Raw genomic sequence first — 23,569 nt, 5'->3', positions numbered from 1 at the left:
GTTTCTGTTTGTTTATTTATTTTGTTCTTTAGATTCCACATATAAACAAAATCACATTGCATCTGTCTTACACTCTACTCAGCACACTCCATTGCTTCCAAGTCCATCCATTCCCTTCCATGGGGGAACAATATTCCATTACATATATGTATCACCTACTCTTTTTTTATATAAGAGTTTTTATCAAAATGTAACTAACATGCAATATTATATTAGTTTCAGATGTACATCAGTTATTCAACCCACCTAGCACTATACAGTGTCATTACCACATTATTGGTTTTATTCTCTATGCTATAGAAGTGATCACCATGATAAGTCCAGCAACCATCTGACACTTTAAGATTTTATTACAATATCATTGATCTTTTCTCCACTTTTGAAAATTTTCAATTAAGGTTAACATTCAATATTATTTTACATTAGTTTCAAGTGTATAGCATAGTGGTGAGACTCAAAAGACTCAAAGCATAGGAGTGCAAAAAAGAAACAAGTCAAACAAATAAAGAAACAAAAACTCATAGAGACAGAGAATAGTTTAGTGGTTACCAGAGGGTAATGGTGGTGGAGGGTGTAGATGAAGGTAAATGGGGTCAAATATATGGTGATAGAGGAGAACTGACTCTGGGTGGTGAACATACAATGTGATATATAAATGATGTATTACAGAATTGTACATTTGAAACCTATGTAATTTTACTAACTGTTAGTCACCCCAATAAATTTTAATTAAAAAAGACTGAAGTGGAACTTTCAGAAATGATAAAAGTAATAAATGAAATAAAAAATACTCTGCATGAGATTAACAGCATATAAAGCACAGAAGAAGAAAAGACACAGCAGTAGAAATTATCTCAAATGAAGAAGAGATTGAGAGAGAGAGAGTGAGAGAAAATAAAAAAAAATACACAAAGGATCAGTGATCTGTATGACACCATCAGGAAATCTAATATACAGGTATTGAGAGTTCCAGAATGAAGGAAGACAGGTGGCACCCAAAAAATATTTAAGAAATAATGACCCAAAATATTCCAAATTTGATGAAAACTGCAAACCCATGGATCAAAGAAGCTCACTAAACCCTAAACATAATGGACATAAAGGAAAATATACCAAGGTACAATGAATCAAGTTGCCAAAAAACATACAAAAGAAAAAAAAAGTTAATAGTAGCATGAGAAAAAAAATACAGTATCTCTAAAGGAACACAGATACAAATGACTGGTGACCTCTTGCTTGAAAGTATGAAAACCAGAAGATAATATAGAGATATCTTGATTGTGGGAGAAATATTATTAACCTAGATTTCTTTACCCAGAAAAAAATTTCCTTCAAAATTGTGAAATAAAGATTTTTTTCAGATAAGCAAAAGCTAAAGGAAATCACTGCTGTCAGCCTGATATGATAAGAAATGTTAAAAGAAGTTCTTCAGGGAGAAGGAAAATAAAGTTTGAATCTAGAAAGAAAAGAAAATAGAAAACATCAAAAATGGTAAAGATATGGTGACTATACCTTTATTTGCCTTTATGATATCTTTAAAATATATTTATCTATTGAAACAAAAAATAATAGCGATGTATTGTAAGGATAGTAGCCTAGGAAGAAGTAAAATGTATGACGGCAATATCACAAAAGATACATGCAATAATTTTATATTATTTAAATGTTAACTCTGACATTGTAAAAATGTATCTTGTGAGAACTAGAGCAAATATGATGAAGAATTATAATATTGAAATCATACAAATTATGTTCTTTGGCAAAAATGAAATCAACTGGATTAGACTTGAAATCAGTAACAACAATAAATTGAGAAAAATCCCAAATATTTGGAAATTAGCGTAATTCTGAATAAACCACGGATCAAGCAATGAATCAAATAAAAACAAACACATAACAGCTTTTTAAAAATCTAAGTGCTTTATGGGATGCCAGTTAAGCACTGTATCATTGCAATCCCTTATATTTATTGTGCAAATCTTGGTATTAGTAATTTCACCATGGACACTAGTATCATTTTGTCATATTCAGAAACAAAGGTCTTGTGTGCTAGTTATGCTCATTGATAATGAGATAGCATTGTATCTAGATCTTCTCAGTGGTTGGAGGTATGTAATAGATGACATACCTATATACACACAGCATCCATACTTGAGCATAAATATGTACATACCCACATACATATGCAAACATATATCTATCTATCTATCTATCTATCTATCTATCTATCTATCTATCTATCTATGTACCTATCATCTATCTATCATTTATCATCTGTTTATAGTAAAACCTGTGAGTTCACACTGATGCATTCATTTTAGTAACTCCCCATTTAAAATTTAAGTTTCAGTTTTGACAGTCAGAAAACTCTCATTATTCACAATATATTTATTTATTTGCTCAATCCTAAAATACACAGAAAGTTTCAGAATTGCTAATGCATACCTCTGTGAAAAATAAACATGCTAATAAAAATTATTTGAAGTTCTTCCTGTGTTTAGCCTGAGGACATAGTCCAAATATTGTGTTGAAAAGTTACTTGGGTTAGTACTTCCCCCAGTCCCTTAACTGTGGTAATGCCAATCGTTTGAAATATAGTTTATCTCATTTATTTTTGTATACAATTTTAGGATTTTTTCCCCCACATCCTGTGTCAAGAAGTACGACTGACCTGAGATTTTGTCGCACTTGCAAGGTAAAACAATATCATCCCATAGCTTCATGGATCCTAGAAGAAGACAGAAGAATCTTGATTCATGAAAAGGGAATTAATTGTTCACAGTATAGAAAGAAGCACGAGCATTATTTTGAGTTGGTTTCCTTAGTCCCCCAAGTCTCAAGGGAGTAATGCATAGAAACTCAGGTGGATTCTCACATGTAGTGGGTTTGCATCTCAACTAAGAAAATCTGAATTTAGAAAAGTATGTGTGTGTGTGTGTGTGTGTGTGTGTGTGTGTGTGTGTGTGTGTTTAATGTTCTATAAGCAAACCTTCCTCTATTTTGCTCTGTTTTTCCTTCTGGCATATATACACAAAAGTATACCACTCATTTGACCAACAGAAGCTTCAACCAAATCCATTTGATTTATCTTATACTTGATATTGTCACAATAGTCTATTCATCTTTTTAATACTTTTAAATCTATGTTCTCATATTGGGTTACTTTATTCATGTATCTTCACACTCATTGACCATTTCTTTTGCTGTCTCTAATCTGATATTAATCCAATTCAGTGAGTTTTTTCATCATAGGTATGGTAATTCCCATTGTAGAATTTTCACCTTTATTGTTTTTTATAGTTTCTATTTTTCTGCTGACCCCACCATTCATTAAGGTCCATTCATTAAAGTCCTATTTTTCTTTAAGACCATGAATATATTTATAATATCTCCTTTAACACCCTTTAACATCCTTGTTAAACATCTACGTCATCTTGGGGTCTATTCTATTTATCTTTTTTCTCTTGATTATGGATAACTTTTCACATACCTTCATTCTTTAGTAATTTTTATTTTACACTAGAAATTAAATGTTTATTAAGAAGTTTGGACTATGTTGTCTCTCTTTAAAGAGTGTTGAGTTTTGTTTTGGTATGCAATTAATTAGTGAACAATAATTTTGAATTTATCGTATTTATTTTTATTTTGTTAGAGTGGGTTTATTTTCATTTTAAACTTAGTTCTACAGTGTGCCCCTTATGAGCTATAGCTTTTACTTCTTAAGTATGATTTTCTTAAGTCTCCACTCATTATCCATGATATTTGTTGAGATCTCTATTTCGGCTGTGCTACAACTTCATACTCTTCCAGCTCTGTATAATCTCCTGTATCCTACTCAGTCCTTTTTTTTTTACATATGATCTCTTGTGGAATTTAGTATTGTATACAGCAATCTGAATCACCATGCAGATTTGGGGATCTACCTTTCTGCGTACCACGTTTTTCTATTGTCTTTCTTCTCCAGGTTCCAGCTGCTTCAACAGCTCATGACTCTGATATCTGTCTCCTCAGTAGAGTAAGGCTGCCACTATTTTGGGCTCCTCTTCTGTTCTCTGTGGTGTGATAATTATCATAAACAGAAAATCAAGGTGATTGTGGGTTTAGTGTGGGGTTCAGATCACTTGTTTACCCTCCTCTCAATAATTGCAGACCTGAGATGTTTATTGTCCAATATATGAAAAATGATTCCTCTATATTTTATCTAATTTCATGGTTGTCTTTGGTATTAGGGCAAATACCAGTTATTCTGTCATGGCCCAAATTGGAACTCAGATGGTTCTCTTTCAAAACAGAGCAACAAGAGACAGAATAGCTAGCTTATTTTGATTAATTGATATGAGATCTTAGCCAAGTTGTTTATTCTTTGCCTCAATTATGCCCTTAGAAATGATTTGATTTTATGATAGCTGATGCCACCTTCTAACTTCAAGTTGTTTTTTTGTTATTGTTGTTGTTTTCCCACCATATATTTAGTGTGTGGAGAGAAAAATCAATAAAATTAGTGTGCTGAGGCATACTGGTAAGACTGTTTACTTTAGCAACAGAAATGTGACTTGTTTTGAATAATCTTGTCTATTTCATACTTTAAAACCACCAATTGAATGGAAATAGGCTGATGGGTATATACCCTTGGACTCAAGGACATATCAGAATAACTGGGTGAATAGAAGGCATTGCATCTCATATAACATCCATCAGTTATGTTGGGACAGGAAAAAGAGTTCAAGGTTTCTTAAAATACAAATGGCAGGCTTAAATCTTAAACACGTATACTTTAAAAATGCAGTTTCTAGGGTGCCATCTTATAACTATTAAATAGTTTCCTTATTTGGGGTCAGGAATCTACATTTTTAATAATCTAAATGACCTTTGTGAAAAATAAAATTTTTGAAATTTATTATCTGTCAATATCATTCTGTCCAACACCTATGTAAGATTTTTTTCCAGTTCATTCTTTGGTTACATTATAATCCCTAAATATTTCCCAGCTAATATTTTACTCTACTTCTATGATAATGAGAGAAATACCCAATTGAATAAACTGCTGTTTAATAATATGAATAGGCTAGATGCGATAATGCTATTCAATATCTTTCTACCATCTAAAACTAGACAGTCTCAGTTACCCAGTATGATAAGTCCTAGGGAAACCTTGATTAAATGGCTTCATACATAGTGTTTTAGTGTCATGCTTCTAACCAAGCACAAGTAGGAATCAAAGGCGATCAAGTGGTCCAACGTTTATATCATTATTTTTCTAATGACCTTTCTCGATCATAGTTCCTCATATGAACCACATAACACAGAAAATGGTTTGAGTGACTATTTTCTCATCTGTCTTCCAGGACTAGTGTATAATAGGAACCAGTCTGGATGCAAAGGAGATAAGTCAAATGGTTACATACAGAGGATGCCTTAGGTTATTAATGCTTAATTCTTTCACAGAAGGAAAGATTAAAAGATTTACAGAAATCAACAGTAAACTGAAAAGAAAAGCAGAATGAAAAACAAACAAGGGAGTTAGAAAACTTGCCCACTGTAATCACCAGCATCTGATCAGGTTAATAATAAGATCCATTATCTCTGGTGGTTTCTTGATTTTTTTTTTTCCTTTGAGAAATACTGGAACTATCCTAGCTGTACCTTATTAAACATGAAATAACATATACAAAACCCCGATTACTTTGTCTTTCACAGAATAAGCATTCAGTAAATGGGGCTTTGATTAATGTTGATGATGGATGAACTACTACTGAAAGAGAGAACAATACCTATTTTGAAATAAAATTATAAATTTATTTTTTAAAGATTTGATAACTTTCTTACTTTACAAAGATTTTGATGATAATTAAGATAATACCTCTAATTTGTTAAATTACATACTTTTTCCCAATCACGAACTAGAGAATAACTGGGGGAATTCTATTTCTATAACTTGTTCTCTTGCTCAAATTAAATTCCTTTGATAGTGTCTAACAACAAATACTAAAATGTTCACCTTAACAGAGCATAAATAAATCTGGCAAAGCTTCATATTCTATGAGCATCAACGAACTGTGTATGCTATTATTTGGAACCATGATTAATGCAGTAAAGTTTTATATGAACTTTTCATATTTAAAAATGATTTTTCCATATATAATGATCTGTGTGCAAATCCGTATGCTTTACTATGTTTGGCAAATATAATTAATAGGCCTCTCTAATGATCTGTGATACTGTATGAGTCTCTGACTTAGTAACTATTCCAGAATTTCTTATTTTGAAGTGGTTCCTTTCAATCATATTTTTATATATTTAGATATATCTGACCATTTCCTTGTTTTAAGTACTAGTATTCTGAAAGTTCTCAGAGTAGTCTTGTGATTTCTGGTCTCCTTGAAAATAGAATTTCATGTGATCAGACCAGTATCCATGTCTGTTGACAGTTACAGTAATGATATGTCAACATTTTATGAATAGTTAGCTTTGAGAAACACTCACATGCCAGGATGTGGATTTTTCAAACAATTTAATGTGCTTTCATCTGACAGCAACACAGACCTTTGTAGAAAAATGTTTTCTTTCTTCTCTACTAACCTGTAGTGAAATGAAGATTTTACCAATATGGATTTCTAATAACTGGCTCCTTATAGGAACAGAAAGCTCGATATAGCTCACTTATTTGATAATACTTTGTATTGCTGGAACTGAATAATACAGTTAGTTCATTCCTGATTTAGAACTTTGAAATCCTTTAACAAAGACCAAGATTTTTGTTTACCACAACTATTATTATCTTGTATCCAATACTAGAGTGTTTAGAAATGTTCACTACAATTTTTGCAACTGAATAGTAGCTGCAGTATTACTTATTAAGATTCCCTTCCTAAAATTATGTTTAGTGATACAGCTTGATGCCTGTCATATCCTTAATTATCAGCATTTGTGACGATGACAATCTTTTTGTTTTATATTATTCATACTGTCTTCTTAATCATTCTTTCACTATTACTTTTATTTTGACCTGAGCCTCTGCTATTTCTTAAGTGCTTTACCTGGAGCAAGTCAATTTAAACCATCTCTGTTTCATTTTGTATATCTAAGAAATAAAGAATGAGGCAGTAAATAAGTTTCGTTGCAGCTCTCCTTTTTCCTCTTGTGGTTATCTTATAGCACTGCACCTATTAGTAAATGCTCTTGTCTTCCACTCTCTGTGTTAGTTCCTAAATTACTTGATTATCTATATAAAGGCCAATTGAAATAGGTACAATTGAAGAAAGAAGTTCTGATTAACTTTTGTTTGCAATAGAAGTTTTACACTAGAGTGATAGCATAGCCTACTGTTGTAGAAAAGCAAAGAAATGATGCTGTGCTTTCTGCAAAATCGATTCTGACAAGTAAGCCTGAAAAATTCAATTAGAAGCGCAGATTTCCAGTCTGCTATCAGCATTTGGTGCATTTCTTAAACATTTATGAATATATTTGTTTAGAAAGATGGCTTGTTGAGATGTTGCTCAAGTTAGGATATAATGGCAAAATCACTGTATCATCTCTTATTACCTATTCCTCTGAACCATCCAGTTCTCGCAGAAGCCATTTGAGAAACATTAGCTACTCCCTAAAGGGAAAGTTGTAGAGGAACCTGCATTTACAGGTCATTAGTTACCTTCTGCATTTCATTACCTCAGTTATTTTTAGATAATCTCACTAATCTGGTGTTTGGGGTAATTTCTAAATAATTTAGTCCTTGATATATTTGATTTCCAAATTCAGACACTTCAGAAGGTAAACAAGGAAATCTCAGAAAATGGAAAATTTATGACTCATGCCAAATAATTTCCCATTTTGAAATACTGGGTAGTTAATCTAGTGCAGATCTTTATTCCCCCCCTTTTTATTTAAGCCAGCAAAATAATTTAACATTTCTTTACATTTAATTCTTAAACTCTAGAATTAAATTCTAAAATTATTTAATTCTATAAATTCTAATTTTAAAAAATGCCATATCTTGAGCTTCTTGGAGGCAATCTGTGACTATTTTCCACTGCCCAGGTAAATCTATGAAAATGCTACAGGAGGAGTTTGCCTGAAAGAATGTGCGCTGAGAAATAGAAAACCAATGGAGCATCAACAGATGGAGCACCAATTTGTGCTCCAGGGAAAATAGGGAGCCCTGATCTTTATGGTCTGCACCTTCAGGAAATGTATATGGGGATTGCTTTCCTCTTGTCGTACTGGGGTTGCCATCACAGGGTCTTGAGGAAGGAGATTCAGGAATGGAATGACATTCATATATTCCCGCAGGGGACACCAGTACACAACTACCTGAGTAGCTCTTTTGGGTCTTGATGCCAACAAATGACACAGCACTTAGGAGGAATATCTGAGAGAATGTCTGATTTATTTGATTACATTCTTGATTGTTGCCTTTCATTCCTCTTTTTAAATAAATCTTCCCATGTGATTTAGCTCCAATTTTCCTTGTGATGTACAATATAGGTTTTAAAATTTAGCATTACCAATAATCAAGAAGTTCCAATTGCCCAAGTTCATTATTTTTAAAAAAATATTTTAAAGAAACAAAAAACAGAGCTCTTAATCTTGTAAATAATTTTCCAGGCCAGGGGCCAGTTCTGTTTTTTTCTTAATATAGTACCTTTACTTTGCCAATCATTTCTCTTTAAAAATGCAAAATGCAAGTCATGGGCATTGAATCTTTTGAATGCAAATAGGGTCAATAAAATCTAAAGCTAAATAAGTGGATCAGAAAGAATGTTTCATAGCCTGGGTTCCCCCACCACTCATCCCTTGCCCTCTCCACCATCCTACCCCTTTGTGACATTAATGCATAAGATAAGAGTCAGTATCAAGGTATTTGTAATGTGACCTCAGGGGATGAGAGTGAAACCTGAAAAGAATGAAACAAGGGAGAAAGGAGGAAATCAAACGTAAAGGTGTATTAACTATGCCTTTTTATTTTCTGCATTTCTGATACTTTGGCATCTGGGCCTCCTTGATTCTGCAGGGATTACACCACCCCCGCAGGTTAGCCAATTCCCCCAAGGTTAGCCAATTCCTAGAGATAGTAAATGTCTTTTCTGGGAGCACGCTTTTCACATGCGAATTACCCATACCCACAACTTCCTCCTTTACCAGTCGTTTACTCTCCATGCCACAGTTCCCCTGTCCTGATCACCCCCAGGGCCAGGTATCAGACAACTACACCCTCTAGCCACTACATCCTGGAACCTGCTTAAATCACTCAAACCAGCTAATCCTAAACCTGCTTGGCCTGCTTGCCCTACCTTGCCCATTTCTTCCCACACAAACCACAATAAAGGCTCTTGCCTGCCTTTCCCCTGCTTCATGGCTCTGGCCTCCTGGATTGTCCTGGTGCTGGCCTGTGTGGCCCTGCAGGGCACAGGAATTATAACACATCATTTTTGTCAATGGCAGTCATCTCTTGATCTGTTGGCTTTACCATACCTGAATAGTAATAAAACCAACATTTTAAAACAAAGGATATGTCACTTAAATGTTATGCTGTGCAGACAACTGGCCTCAAACTCACCAGGATCTTCTGAGAAGCTATCTAGAACATGTCTCCTGAGGATTGAGGGGGATCATTTATTCACTGCCTCCTATCCCCTATTGTTAAGAATCTCCATGGTGCAGTATCACCCCCATACCTCCAAGATCCACGTATGTTAGTACTGGGTGGGTTTTCACAGGTATTTCCCACCTTGGCTTCAGAGAAGTCTCAGGGTAGAAAGCTGTGCTCTGTGCAGGTGAGGTAAGATGCTGCCAGATTATACCTGCACCAAGCTGGTATTTACAGCAGTGGCTCAGGTAAAAGGTGCTCCCCATCCCTTACACGGCTCAGATTTTCTTGTGTCTTTCATTAAGTCGAAGGCCTCACTAGTATTTAGGTGGTAGCAGATCACAATCTCAACAACAGGAATAGGGTTTCTGGAAAAAGCTACCGTCTCTTGAGCTGCATCTGGTCCTGAGATAGTAATTTATACGTATGATGCTCTTCATTTACCATCTGAATTTCCTTACCCTCACTCAGTGTTCACCTGGGTTAGGATGCTTGCCTGGTAAAGTGACCCAGACTTTAACCCCTGAGGGAATGAGCCCTTTGCCTTTTAGTTTTTGTTATTATGATTGCTGTAATTGCCTCTATTCAATTATCATTGGACAGGAAGTGCCCAACCTGCCTCAGTGAATCTCTGGGTTTCCAGACGTGCTTTTCCTGTCTTCATTGTGTAGCAGCAACCTCAATGCTTCATGGTAGTCGGGACCTATTACCATTAACAGTCCAGTAACTCCTCCTTGCCTGTTGATCCAAAGGCATGAGGAGCTCAGAGTGACCAGATATAGCCATAGCTTTAAGTCCACTGAAAGTCGTTACTGTGTGCCTAGTGGAAGTGATTCCCCCAGAGACCAGTACCTTTTAGTCTGGCAGAGCCGACATGTTCAGGGATCGCAAGTCTGTTAGAGATGATGGTGACAGAGGCTAATCTGCTTCATTCTTGGTTCCAGTGCCCATGTATTACAGCAATTGGCATCATCTAGCAATCAGCAGCATATATCAGCTATGGACTCTGTGTGTGAACCTCATCCTGGGGCAGAACACCCAAACTCCTGAATTTGCTTCCTAAGCAGACATCTCAGTTAAGCCTTTAGTTGGCCATTCCACTATTCTATTAGACTATCTATTTTCAAGTGATGTATTATATGGAGGGACCAGAGGACGGTGTAATGGCTAGTCATGCACTTCCTTAATAATGGATCTTTTTTTAAAGACAATATTGCAAGAGATAACATACTAGGAAATCAGGCATTTTTAAAGTCTGTAGATAGTAAGGCAATTCCATATCCAGAGCCAGTATCAATTTTAGTAAGGATGGTAGGGTTCTACTATAATTAACCTCCATCAAGTGGCTACATCATCTCTCCAAGGGATGCTGTCATTTAGAGGGTTTAGCATCAATCTCTGATGGCAGATTTGTCATTCAGCAGTGGCTCTTGCTAGATCATGATCGGCGAGAGGGCACCTATGTTGAAACACACATGATGTCCCTCCCTTCCTCCATGATTATTTGAGTCACAAGCCCTTTAGTCCAACACTGTAGTAGCTGAAAAGTCCTATGTTCTGTTGAGTGCCTCCTCTTTTTAAATTCTATCTAGAGGATGTAAAGAGACAGAATGGGCTTTGGACCACTCCCATCCATCCATCCACATGACTTCCCTAAAATTCTTTGTTTCTAAAGCTCCAATTCTGCTCCTTCCAATCCCATAATGGACTAGTCAAGACATTTGTCCTACCCAGAGTTTTTTTCTATACCCCAATCATCTCTCTCTCCATTCAAACTGAAAGACTGAGTGCATTTCTTGCATTTCTGTCCACTAGGAGGATTTCCTATTATCTTCATCCATTAGGTCTATCCCAAATGAGACAGCATGTGGCACTAATCCTTTTTTGACAAGCAATATATATAGTTGTCCTATCCTTGGAAAAGGCCTGAGAGTTTTCCTTCTTGGTCAATATTTTCCAGTAAGGGAATAAGTCTTAATTGAGTTAGAGGCATCATTTTTAAAAGACAGATGCTGTGGGAGTCTGAACCACCAGTTCCTGTGGTTTTCTTTTGTTTTCTGGATCTATTCCAGGCTGATCTTGAATGTCCTATTTCCATTGTACAATAGATACCTGTGGTTTCTGATTCAGTGTATAACATAATACCCAGCTCGTGATGGGAAGCTATGATCACAGAGTTAATTGATTCCCCATGATGATATCCTCAGTATGTGCCAGAACCTAGTAGCTTACCAGAAGCCATTTTTCACTAATGACGTGTGTTTTCTCTGTATGTATTGTATACATCAATTAAAGGATTGAAAAAATTTCAATGATTTCCCCACTAACTGCTGTGCCTCTCTCTTAGTGGTAGGTACAAGGAGCAACAACTGGTTCTTTACCTTAGGGGGCATTACTCAGCCTACCTCCCAGACCATTTGTACTAGTTTGCTCTGGCTGCTATAACAAAATACTTTAGACCTGATGGCTTAAACAATAGAAATGTATTTTCTCACAGTTCTGTAGGCTAGAAGTCTATGATCAAGGTCTACATTCCAGCTGATTCATTTTCTGGTGATGACTCTTGCTGGCTTACAGACAGCTGCTATCCCGCTACATCCTCACATGGCCTTCCCTTGGTCCTCTTGAGTGAAGGAGGGAAGGAGAGAAAGCAAGCTCTCTGGTGTCTCTTTCTATGAGATCACTAATTCTATCAAATCAGGGCCCCACTCTTATGACCTCATTTAACCTTAATTACTTCCTTACTACAAATACAGCTACATTGGGCGTTAGGGCTTCAACATCTGAATTTGAGGGAGATATATATTTAGCTCATAACACGACTCACTCCCTAAAAAAAACACTGGTATTGCACAGACTCTTTTTTTTGAGGGGGAGCTGCCTATTTTTGTTTAATTAATTAATTTATTTTTTAAGAACACTTCCTTGCTATTGTCAGAGAGAACACACAAAACAAGAAACAGACTTAGTTTCAGATAGGTAAACAGCATGCTGGAATTTAAAGCATTAACGATAACACTCTTACTGAAGAATGTCAGCTTACTCCAGGGTACTTCAGTATTCCTAAGGAATAAACATGATTTATCAGTTTTCCTCCCATCCTATGACACATGTGACTCTTAATAGGGTATTCAAAGTAGTTGCCATTTCTTACTCACCGTTGTGTGGGGAAATCCATATCAATGGGCTCCTCTTGCACCTTTCCATCATCATGGCTCCTATTGCCTATAAGTCAGAGAACCAATATGAGGATTCTGGTAGCTTCTCAGTATATCCATCCCATTATGCTCTTAGAAACTAAAGAAATAACCATGGGGAAATTTTAAAATGCTGATCCTTGGCCTTCACACTAGTTGGGGATCTAGCTGGTAGAGGATATGATCTTTCACATAGCAGATTTGTAGATATCAAGACTTTCTAAAGCACCCAAGATGATTTTAATGAGTAGCAAGATTTGGGAACCACTGCTGCTATGAGTGGATTCACAGTGAGATGGACTTGGGCCATTACTGGCCTTCAGAAACCGCATTCTAACTGGGGGACCAGTGTAGCATTTCAGGTTCCCTCTATTAGTTGTCAGCTCATAGTCTGCTTCCAACAACTTTGGAAAGGGCTGTGTTTTCCCATTTTCTCAGTGCATAGCTGCATGGCTGCCTGTCCCTTTTGGAATGAGTTGGCGAATTCTACTCAAGGGGGCCTAGTATTACTTTTAATTGATGGGATTTGCTCATCAATAGAATAGTTCAGATCTGAAAATTAGGTAAATATTTTCAATTTTCCAATAATTGACAAGTAATTTCAGTCTCTTGCTTGTCAGCTTTTTGTTTTTATTTGTTGATTAAACAAGTCTAACAATCCTATATTTGGCTGTCCATCAATCTTTTACCTGGGAACCCTATGGATTTAGGCTATCACCACAGATTCTTGAGAATCAAGGCAGCCTGGTTGCTACTTAGGGCTCTCTGCCTATTTTATTCATTATTTGCATTTTGTGAGTTAAGTGCCACCACCTGGACTTTGCCATTTTGGAACCATTCATAATATCAGGGAGTCCAGTTTCATGGCAGGATCTCCTGTTGCCAATTCCAGCCTAGGAGAAGCAAACATCACCAATCTTCTCAATATGCTAATCCCCCTTTACCAATTAGGTTTCTTATTTTCTTACTGATGGTACGTATTTTAAGACCTCCCAGAGAACAGAGTCAGATGGTCAGTTCTTTGGTCTTGCAAAATACATTTTTTATAACATCCATACCTCCTGAGCCTCTTGAATTTTCCTCAATACCATGGCAAGGCCATCCCAGCATCTCCCCCTCATTTACTACAGCTGGTGTGTCCGAATTTCAAGGAGACAGCCTAGCATTTTAATATACTCAGCTTCCAGGGTACTTTCTAGGAAGTTATACTCAGAGCCATATGAGTAGGCTCCCATGTCAATAAATTCTTCTATATTCATCTTTATATTCTACATTCTTCCATTTCATCTCAAGATCCACTCTTTAGTACTTGCTGGAACATAGTAGCCATGTTCTGTAATTATTTTTGAGTTTTGATATTTCCTTCCACAACAGTGATTGCATTTTCCCATTTGGCCTATAATGAAACCTGGTTCCAGTTGTTAATCTGAAGATAACGAATAGAGGTGAAGCTGTGCGTGAGGAGGGAGAGTGTCTTCATCTTGAGAGGAATCTACTTTAGGGGGGACGTTTACAGGGACTCCAGGCATGGATATGCAGTTCTCCTCTGGCAAAGAGGTTTCAGTAGAATCTAAGGATCCAAGATTCTCAGGCTCATACTCTCAAATGTTTCCATCTGGGTTTCAGGTGTCCTTTCTCATCCTGGCGCTTTCACATAGAACCCCATTGAGTCATCTAGTCTCCTTATCAGTTTTTCTATCCTCATAATTAAATATGAAGTCTGGTGCAAGTACAGTTTGCCATGCAGGTGCAGAAGATAAAGAGCTTTATAAACATGAGGGCCTCTGGCTTTCATAGTGTGTCTGAAGTGGATAATTATCAGATCAGAACCAGTTATTTTATTTTTACACGGCTTCTAAAATAAAGCAGATAACAAAATACATTCAGCCTATATTTACCATTAGTTCCATAATGTTCAAGACTAGACGGTGAATAACTTCTACCTGCAACTCATCTTAACACACCACTGGTGAGAGCTCTAGTAGTTGTAATGCTACTAAATACCACCTGCCTTATGACCAGAGATGGCATCTTCATGACTGTAGCGGTAGTGAGTGGTCCAGTACCAGAATCCCCTCTTTAAGTTCTGCTTCCTGGGATACTTTTACTACCAATTTTTATGACCAAATGTCTTGGTATGCCCTCACCTACAGCAGAGCCTGAGCCATTAGCTTTTGTGCAGGTGGTTTGTTTGGAAAGAGGTCACAGACACAGGAGAGGAAAATAGGATGAAATGGGGAGGAACAGGAAGCCAATATACCGTGTGAATTATTGAGTTGATCACTGTGGAGGACATCTGAGCCTCAATCATACCGGGATCCTCTGAGAAACTGTACAGAATGATCTTCAGCCTTGTGTTCCCAAGGGATAAAAACAAGGACAGTTATCTATCTCATCCTTTTCCCATGGCTCAAGATTGTTCCATGGGCCATTAACTCTCCATCACTTCCAGTTTGTGCAGGCATGAGTCTAGTGAGTTTCTACATGCCACAAAATCCCCCAGCCACCAAGGAGCCTTGGTGTAAACCAAGAAGTACAATTGAGATAGGGTTATAAAAAGCTAATTGCCACAGCAGTGGCTGGAGTAAAACATAAGTCAAGAGGATTCGACATCTGATTGGTTAGCACAGTTATATTTTATATTTATATTTGTATTTGTTAAAGGGTATTTATGCAAATCAATAAAAATTAGAATATCCTCTTTGAACGTTCAAGGATCTGCATTTTGAATTCCTTGTGTTCTGAGATACTGCCAATTTGTGTAAAGTAAGTTTGTATACTGGTGTGTTTATAGGTGTATAATATAGGTCAAATTATTATTCTACAGCTTGCAGCCAACAGGAATGGAATCCAGAAATATTAAATCTGTTTATTCAACAAATGATGAAGTTAGAGTTCATGTAGGTTAAGTGGTTGCCGTTATAATCCCATGTTAAATTAGCGTCAGGTCTGGGAACATGACCCTGGCCATTTGGCTCCCCACATGATCCTTTTTTCACTCTTCCATGTCATCTTTTATACACAGGGTAGAATTGTATGATCACTGGTAGCAACATACTGACATAACTGTAACTTACAAATAATAAAATGAGAACTGGTGAGTTTCTCAATAATATAATTCATATTGAATTTACTGGGAAGATTTCTCTGGGGTACTGGCAGGGGGCATTTGGGGAATAGGCAAATACATACGAACAGCTGTTCTTACAAAAAAAAATCAGAGAAACTAAACTCATTTCATCTTAAAATTAAATATCTTTCTTCAAGGCTGTATAAACTAAGTAGTCAGGAGGAGATGAATAATTCCAATGAGACTTCTACACCAATCCAGATATGTTGTTAATATATTGGGGTAATAATCACTTGGATTTATTTGCCCACAAGCAAGAAGTTATCAGAAATATGTAGAATATGGTTTTCCCCTTTGAAAATTACCCTTATATAATTTTCCTACTTGTAATATGGAGAAAGGGCATGAGGACTATTTTTACATAAGGAATTAGGAGGTTGGATTCCAAACATGCTGCCTACATGCTACCAGACACAGCACTCAGGCAGACGTTAATCAATCATGCAGAACAGATTTTCAGAAACATATTGAGAAGAGAGTCCATTGCAATGGCCATTCCCGTAATTAAACTTATTACAAACTAGCTATAGGCTATATTTTACAAAAGTTAAAGATAAGCCAGCCCCTAATCTTCTTGTACCTCGCTTTTTTCCTCCTTTTCCCCACATTGAGAAGTTTTCCAGAGAAACAAGAAACACATAAACCCTACCCAGTCGGGCGGAGGTGTCTCTATTTGACTAGCGATTAGAGATCTCTACTCCGTCAGTGGGGTGGCCTTTTCCTACTTTCTGCTACATAAATCTACTTTCACTTTAAACTCTATATTGGCTCACATTTGAACTCTTTTCTACATGAAACCAAGAAGCTTCTTGGCCCAGGGCTTGAGTCCCCACTCGGGGGCATTCGTTTCACTGGAGTCACTTGCATCTATTTTTTGCTACACGATGTGCATCCACTTCACATGCTGTCTTAACATTGAATACTTGTTTTTCCTATCTCTGTTATTCTAATCGTTACACCCTGAAACATAGACTCAATTCTTACACTTACGAGAATTTCCTTAAAGTACCTGTATTATAATAAATATATCTGGTCTTTGTCCTCAGTTCCTAACAGGGAGCTTCAAAAAACCTCTGGAATTTTCTAAGGCATGTCTTTTGCTTTTCACACGCCCCTTTCCACCACACTTGAGTTTATGCTAAAGAAATACATCAAGGTGTGCCCCTGGATAGTTTCAAGGGAGGAGCTGGCCATGCTAGAAAAAAACAAGCAATTCATTGAAGGGTTGGAACTCAGCTTCATCTCCTGACTTGTCTGTCAAGGAGGGAACTGGAATTGAGTTCCTTTGGTCAGTGATTTAGTTAATCACACCTATGTAATGAAATCCCAGGTAGAAACTCTGAACAATGAGATTTGGACAGCTTCCTGATTAGTGAAAACGTCAACGTAATAAGAGGGTGATGCTCCCTGACTCCATGGGGACAGAAGCTCTTATGCTTGGGACCCTTTCAGACTTTGTTTTTTCCCATTTGGTCATTGTATCCTTTATATACAACTGTAATTGTAAGTATAGTGCTTTCGGTGAGTTCTCTGAGTCATTCTAGCAAATTATCCAACCTGAAGAAGGGGTTGTGGAACTCCATATTTGTATCTAAGTCGGGCAGAAGTTTGAGTGCCTTAGGAACACCCAAGACTTGAGACCAGTGTCTGAAGTAGGACCGTCGGTGAGCCTAAGCCTTTAACTTGTGAAGTCTGCACTGACTTCATGCAATATCTAACTGAAAGGAATAATAGAACATCCAGTTGGTATTGCAGTATGAGTGCTGGGAGGTACTAACACTTTTTAAGAAAATTATCTACTGTGACAGTATAGTGCCATTATCTTGAATCTTTAAGTAATCTTTTGGCTCTGAAATTCTGTGACTTTCTTAGATGTAGTCAAAGATAAATTTTTCAGTATCACCTGAAGATTGTTAGCTAGGGAAGAACTTAGTTCTTCTTCCTAGTTTGGAGAACCCCAGAAAGTAAATTGCACTGTTAGCACAATTGGATCTTTCTTACCCAAACTAGGACTAGTCTTGCAAATAAGTGTGAGATTTTATTGACTCATTGATTGGATAGCTATGCTCTCTTAGAGATAATCTGGTATATAGGATTTTGACATATTAGCAGAATTTGCTGTTTTTATGATAATCTGACTATTATAGAAAGGCATATAAGTTCTTCCACTGAAAAAAAGTCAGAATAGTAATTAAGTTTAGATCTTGGAAATATCATTGATATTCTTATATTAGAAGCATGCCAAAAGATGGCCTTTGTAGTTATGAAGTAATGATGTCAAATTTTCCATCAGAAGTGTATAATCTGTTTGATTTTTTTTTTTGATCTGGTGTCGTAACATTAGATAGTAAATGTAGTGATGTGTAAACAGAACTTTGTACATTAGCCAAAGATGAAAATAAATGAGATCCTCAAAGGTAGCTTATAAAGTATATGTAGCTCTTAGTATGTTTTTGGTTAAGGAAGAGAAGCCTAAACAATAACTTGTGTGTGTGTGTGTGTGTGTGTGTGTGTGTGTGTGTATTTCCAACATTGTGCAGAGTAAATTGATATGGAAAGCTTCTATCCTGAAATAGCCAAAAAAAAAAAAAAAAAACCTTGGAAAAATCACAAAAAGACATAATAGGTAAACCTCTTTGTTTATTTGTATAAAAGTTGCATCTACAATATTTAAAAATGAACATACTAGAAAACAATAATACCTAATTTATCTCAAAAACATGGGAAGGAAGAATTACCATGCACCAGTAATGAAGAATGAACTCATTGCCAAAGTAGAAAATAGAGGGGGCTGAAACCATCATTGACCTTAGATAATGAAGATTAAGTTCTAGTATTTTAAACCCACATGGTTGTAGGGAGTTCATATATTCAGGCTTTCATGCACTTAGAATTGCACTCATATAATAAAGGCTAGAACCTCAAAATGTTCATCCACATGTGAAACAGACACAAGAAATATTTTGTTTAGAAACTTCTACTTCCAGCATTGATAGGCTGAAAACTCAAAACAATCCATTCACTGAGAAAACTACAAAAGGCTATATATAATATTTTCTTTAAAATATTTTTTAAAGTTTCAAAGAAATTACAAAATAGTGAGAAATTACTGGGCCAACACTCAAAATGAAGGTAATAACCCAGAGAGAAAAGCCCAGCACTCAAAGCTATTTTTGCTTTGACAGAAATTGTTAATTTTAGATATCCAGAAGGATACTTAAAAAAAGTGAGATGTAAGGAAATTTGTCCACGTTAGGGAGTCTTAGCCTGGCTCATCTCAGCTATTAAGATGGAAGCTTAAATGGAAAAGACTTCAAGAAAAAATAACCCCAAATTAAAGCAATCATAAGAAGACTTTGTATGGGTTGGTTCAAGGAACTTCAGGACTTGAGTTTTGATTAAGCTAGTTCTGGATGGTTTATACCAATGGAAGTACATTAAAGTCTTCTCAGAGAGAAGATACTATTGCCCTGGATCTCAAATATTAATCAAAATAATTATTAAATTACAATGAGCAGACATATGGAAACAGCACACCATTAGTGAGAAACATCATAAACAGTATGCAAAACAAGAAAATCCCAGACTTCAGATATTTCAATTATCAGACACAGATCATAAAATATGTATTTATTCTATGTGCAATTTTTTTTAAGCTTGGAAATTACAGCAAAAAAACCAGTAACCATAAAATGTTAAAGAGCCAATTAAAGAAAAAATAAACATTCTGTTTGAATTGAAAATTGTTATATTAAAAAAAAAAAGGCTTTCAGAACCTCAGGATACTGCTGACAGAAAATAGGTTGATAAAACTATTCAGCAGTTTTTCAGATCCACAGAGGAAGTAGCATTGTGGCTCAGGATGAATTACACCTGGGAGCCTCTTTGGCATCTTATTTAGATGAAGAGATTTCGGACGTTTGAGCTAATGATACATACTAAAATGAGATTTTGGATGCTGTAATGGGATGAGACTTTTGAGGATGTATCCATCAGTCAAAGGTCCACCATAGAAACAGAACAGTAGGATACATATAATTGGCTAGGGAAGTCTAAAATCAATAATGCAGGCTATCAGGAGGACAGGCCAGAAACACTGACACTGCTACTCACGATATAGTAGCACCTCGGTTTTTGAACGTCTCTGTTGACGAACATTTCGGTTTACGAACACCATAAATTTTATGGGTCTATGGTATCATTGGATAGTAAAATTCATGCTAAATTTGCAGTTTTAGGGGTTGATTTTAAAGGTCTGGAAAAGATTAATCCATTTTGCATTACTTTCTATGGGAAAACCATGCCTCAGTTTTGGATAAAGTTAAAAATCCAAAATAATGGTGAGGTATTTTATCAGAACTCGAATGGTCTTCTGGAATGGATTACATTTGAAAACCGAGGTACCACTATAGTTTCTTCTTCCTCCATTCTTCTCTTAAAGTCTTTCAACTCATTGAATCTGCCAACACAGATTATCAAGGACAATCTCCTTTATATAAAATCAACTCATTGTACATGTAATTACATCTATAAAATAACTTCACAGCAGCATCTAGATTAGTGTTTGATTGAATAATTGGGGACTGTAGCTTAGCCAAGTTGACACATAAAAGCAACCATCACAAGGACTCTGGAATGGAGTGAATGAATTGTGCGCTTAGGAGGGATGTAGATCTTTCAGGACCAGAGACAGGCTTTGAAAGGCAGAATTGTAAAGATGAGTCCCAAAATTCCAATCCCCTGGTTATTTAATTAAACACAAATCTATGTACTGTCCTGAAAAGATTTTGCAGGTATGATTGAAATTCTAAGTCATTTGACCTTCAATAAGGAGATTATCTCAGCAAACATGAGGGAACCAGGCAAGCCCTCTGAAATTGGAGTGTTTTCTTTCTGGTGGTTGGTAGAAGGAAAAGGCAGAGAGATTTGAAGCATATGAAAGTTTCAACATACCATTGGTGACTTTAAAGGACAGAGTTGAATGCAAGGACTAAAGTGACACCTTCAGAAGGTGACAGCAGCCTCTGGCTGACAGAAAGCAAGAAAATGGGGAGCTCAGTGCTATAACTACAAGGAACTGAATTCTGCCAAGAGCCTTAAAGAGTTTGGGAGCAGATTCTTCCCCAGAGCTTCCAGGAAAGGGCCCAGACTAGTCAATGCTTTGATTTCAACAGCTAATCCAGGTGATTATACCTGGATTTCTGACCTACAAAACTGTGAGATAAGAAATGGGTATTGTTTTAAGCTGCTAAATCAGTGGTAATTTGTTACACAGCAATAGCAAAACTAATACATGTAGGGTATACCACGAGGTCAGGACCTGAGATGGAATATGGGAGGGCAGCCATAGATTGTATCTTTTAGGGAATTCCATGATCTCTTCAAGGATATGGGGAGGATTTGTGGAAAAGTTGCAAACAAACAAACAAACAAAAAAAGACACAAAACCTCTACCATAAAAAAGCCAGCATGTGAACATTTGCCACATATAGGACACAAATACTGTATTATAAACCCAGGCTGGTAAAACATTGTTTGCCTTCTCCCTCTGATGTCCTTGATCTTGGAAGAGCTCATAATACCTCAGTGAATGGAGGAAAAGTGGAATGAATAAATGGAGAAAGTGTGAAAGAATAGACCCCTCTCATTTCTTTTCACTGAGTTAGAGGAAATCACAGGTCTGATTTGAACAGTATTAGAAATTTTCAATTGGATGAGAGATTAAAGTTCAGATTGCGTTCCAAGTAGGCATTTTAAGGTTGACAATGACAGTTTTCGTGCCTAAAAGTGTCTGGATTATCTACCAGCTGTTACAAAACTTAAATTGGAGATGAGAAAGGGAAATCTGATGGAGTGAAATGAAAGGGCAGTTACATGAGAAACGTAATGCTTTTTAATGAATTCACTGTACCATATCAATTCCACTTAAAAAAAAAAAGAAACTATTAGTATGGACAAGGGGAGAGCTGAGAACAGTTAGAACTAAAATACCAGTACCCCCAGGGTACTGGACAAATTCTTTGTTTCCTCAAATCTTGTGCATAACTTTGTAAATAGTCTCTATTTTTTCCACCTGTTTTTTTTTGTTTGGTTGTTTCTTGTTTTTTGTTTTTGTTTCTCACAAGCTAAAACTGTTTTTTATATTTACATTTTTCTTTCTTTCTTTCTTTTTTTTTTTTTTTTTGAATGTATTCCCATACCACCCCCACCCTCCCCTTTGGCAACCATCAGCTTGTTCTCTATATCTCTATATCTGTGGGTCTATTTCTGTTTTGTTTTGTTTTGTAAGTAGTCTATTAAAATCTCCTCAATTATTATAGCAGATCATCTCTTTGTAGCCAGGAGCCTAACCAATATTCTCACAGAAGAAATCAGGTATACAGCAATAATTACAGTATAACAAAATAATCTTTTAGACAAAAAGAATTATTATGAATCAAAAGAATCACAGATAACTTATTTAACAGTTCATTAGAAAAAAAAAGGGAAAAAAATTAAGTGCCAAAAAGCAGCTGTATATAAATATATATATATATATATATATATATATATATATATATATATATATATATATATATATATATAGACAAAATTTAAAGAAATACAAGGATAAAGTCAAAAATCCAAAATAATGGTGAGGTATTTTAATATACTGCTCTCAGTATCAAAGTTATCTATAGAAAATAATTATTAAGAAAATAGATGATTTAAACAGCACAACTTTAAGCTTCGTCTGATGAACATATATAGTACCCAGGGCCAACTGTGTAAAGAGTTCATGTTATTTTGATATATTATTATGAAATACTTTGAGCATCCTAAAACACATAAGGGATGTTTTAAAATATTGACATGTATCTATCACGAGTCTGTGAGTCTGTATTTTTCTGCTTGTCTTAGAGAGCCTTTGTTTCACGAAACAAGAGGTACAGATGGTATCTCCCTCTGAAGCAGAGATTAGGTTTGCTTGAAATCCCACATAAGAAAGAGAATGTCTTTGCTATGGGACAAAGATTGGGCAGGTTTACTAGCATATAAATTTGGAGACTTTTAAGCTTGAAGATTTTCAACAATGACACAAACCCACTGTGTGTGTGCAATATCAATTTGGGCCCACCTCCATATCACTCCATGCAACTTGGGGTGCCAGAGGTACTGAGGTGCACATTTAAGTCTAGGAGTGGTGACAGCTCCCTAATTTTGTTAAGCCCTGAGTACCTCACCATCCTTCCTTATTTGCTCCCTTAATCCTGCCCACATATCTGAATACTATATTCAAGGTTTTACTCTTGAGTAAGATGAGAACTCTCTGAAGGTTTGAACAATGAGGTAACATAATCTAACATGTTTTAAAAAGGAGTACCTTGGCGACTCTGTTATGAATGGAGAGATGGAATGAAAGCATAAGATGAGGAACCAATTAAGAAGATGTTACTTTAAAATACAGTGAAGAGGTGATGGTGAACAAGATCATATGGTTGTAGAGACCAGACTTTAAGCTTTCCTATTTTCAGGAATTCTCATCTGTGTATATTATTAGTGGAACCTGATGGGTTGCAGCCCAATGTCCAGCAGATCTTCCCTCTCCCAACTTTTGCTAGCCATGACATAGCCATGTGATGAAGACTTAGGCAACTGAATCTGAGGCCTGTGACTAAA

This window comes from Rhinolophus ferrumequinum, chromosome 9 (genome assembly GCF_004115265.2).
Source record: "Rhinolophus ferrumequinum isolate MPI-CBG mRhiFer1 chromosome 9, mRhiFer1_v1.p, whole genome shotgun sequence".
NCBI lineage: Eukaryota > Metazoa > Chordata > Mammalia > Chiroptera > Rhinolophidae > Rhinolophus > Rhinolophus ferrumequinum.
This window is presented reverse-complemented; position numbering follows the sequence as displayed.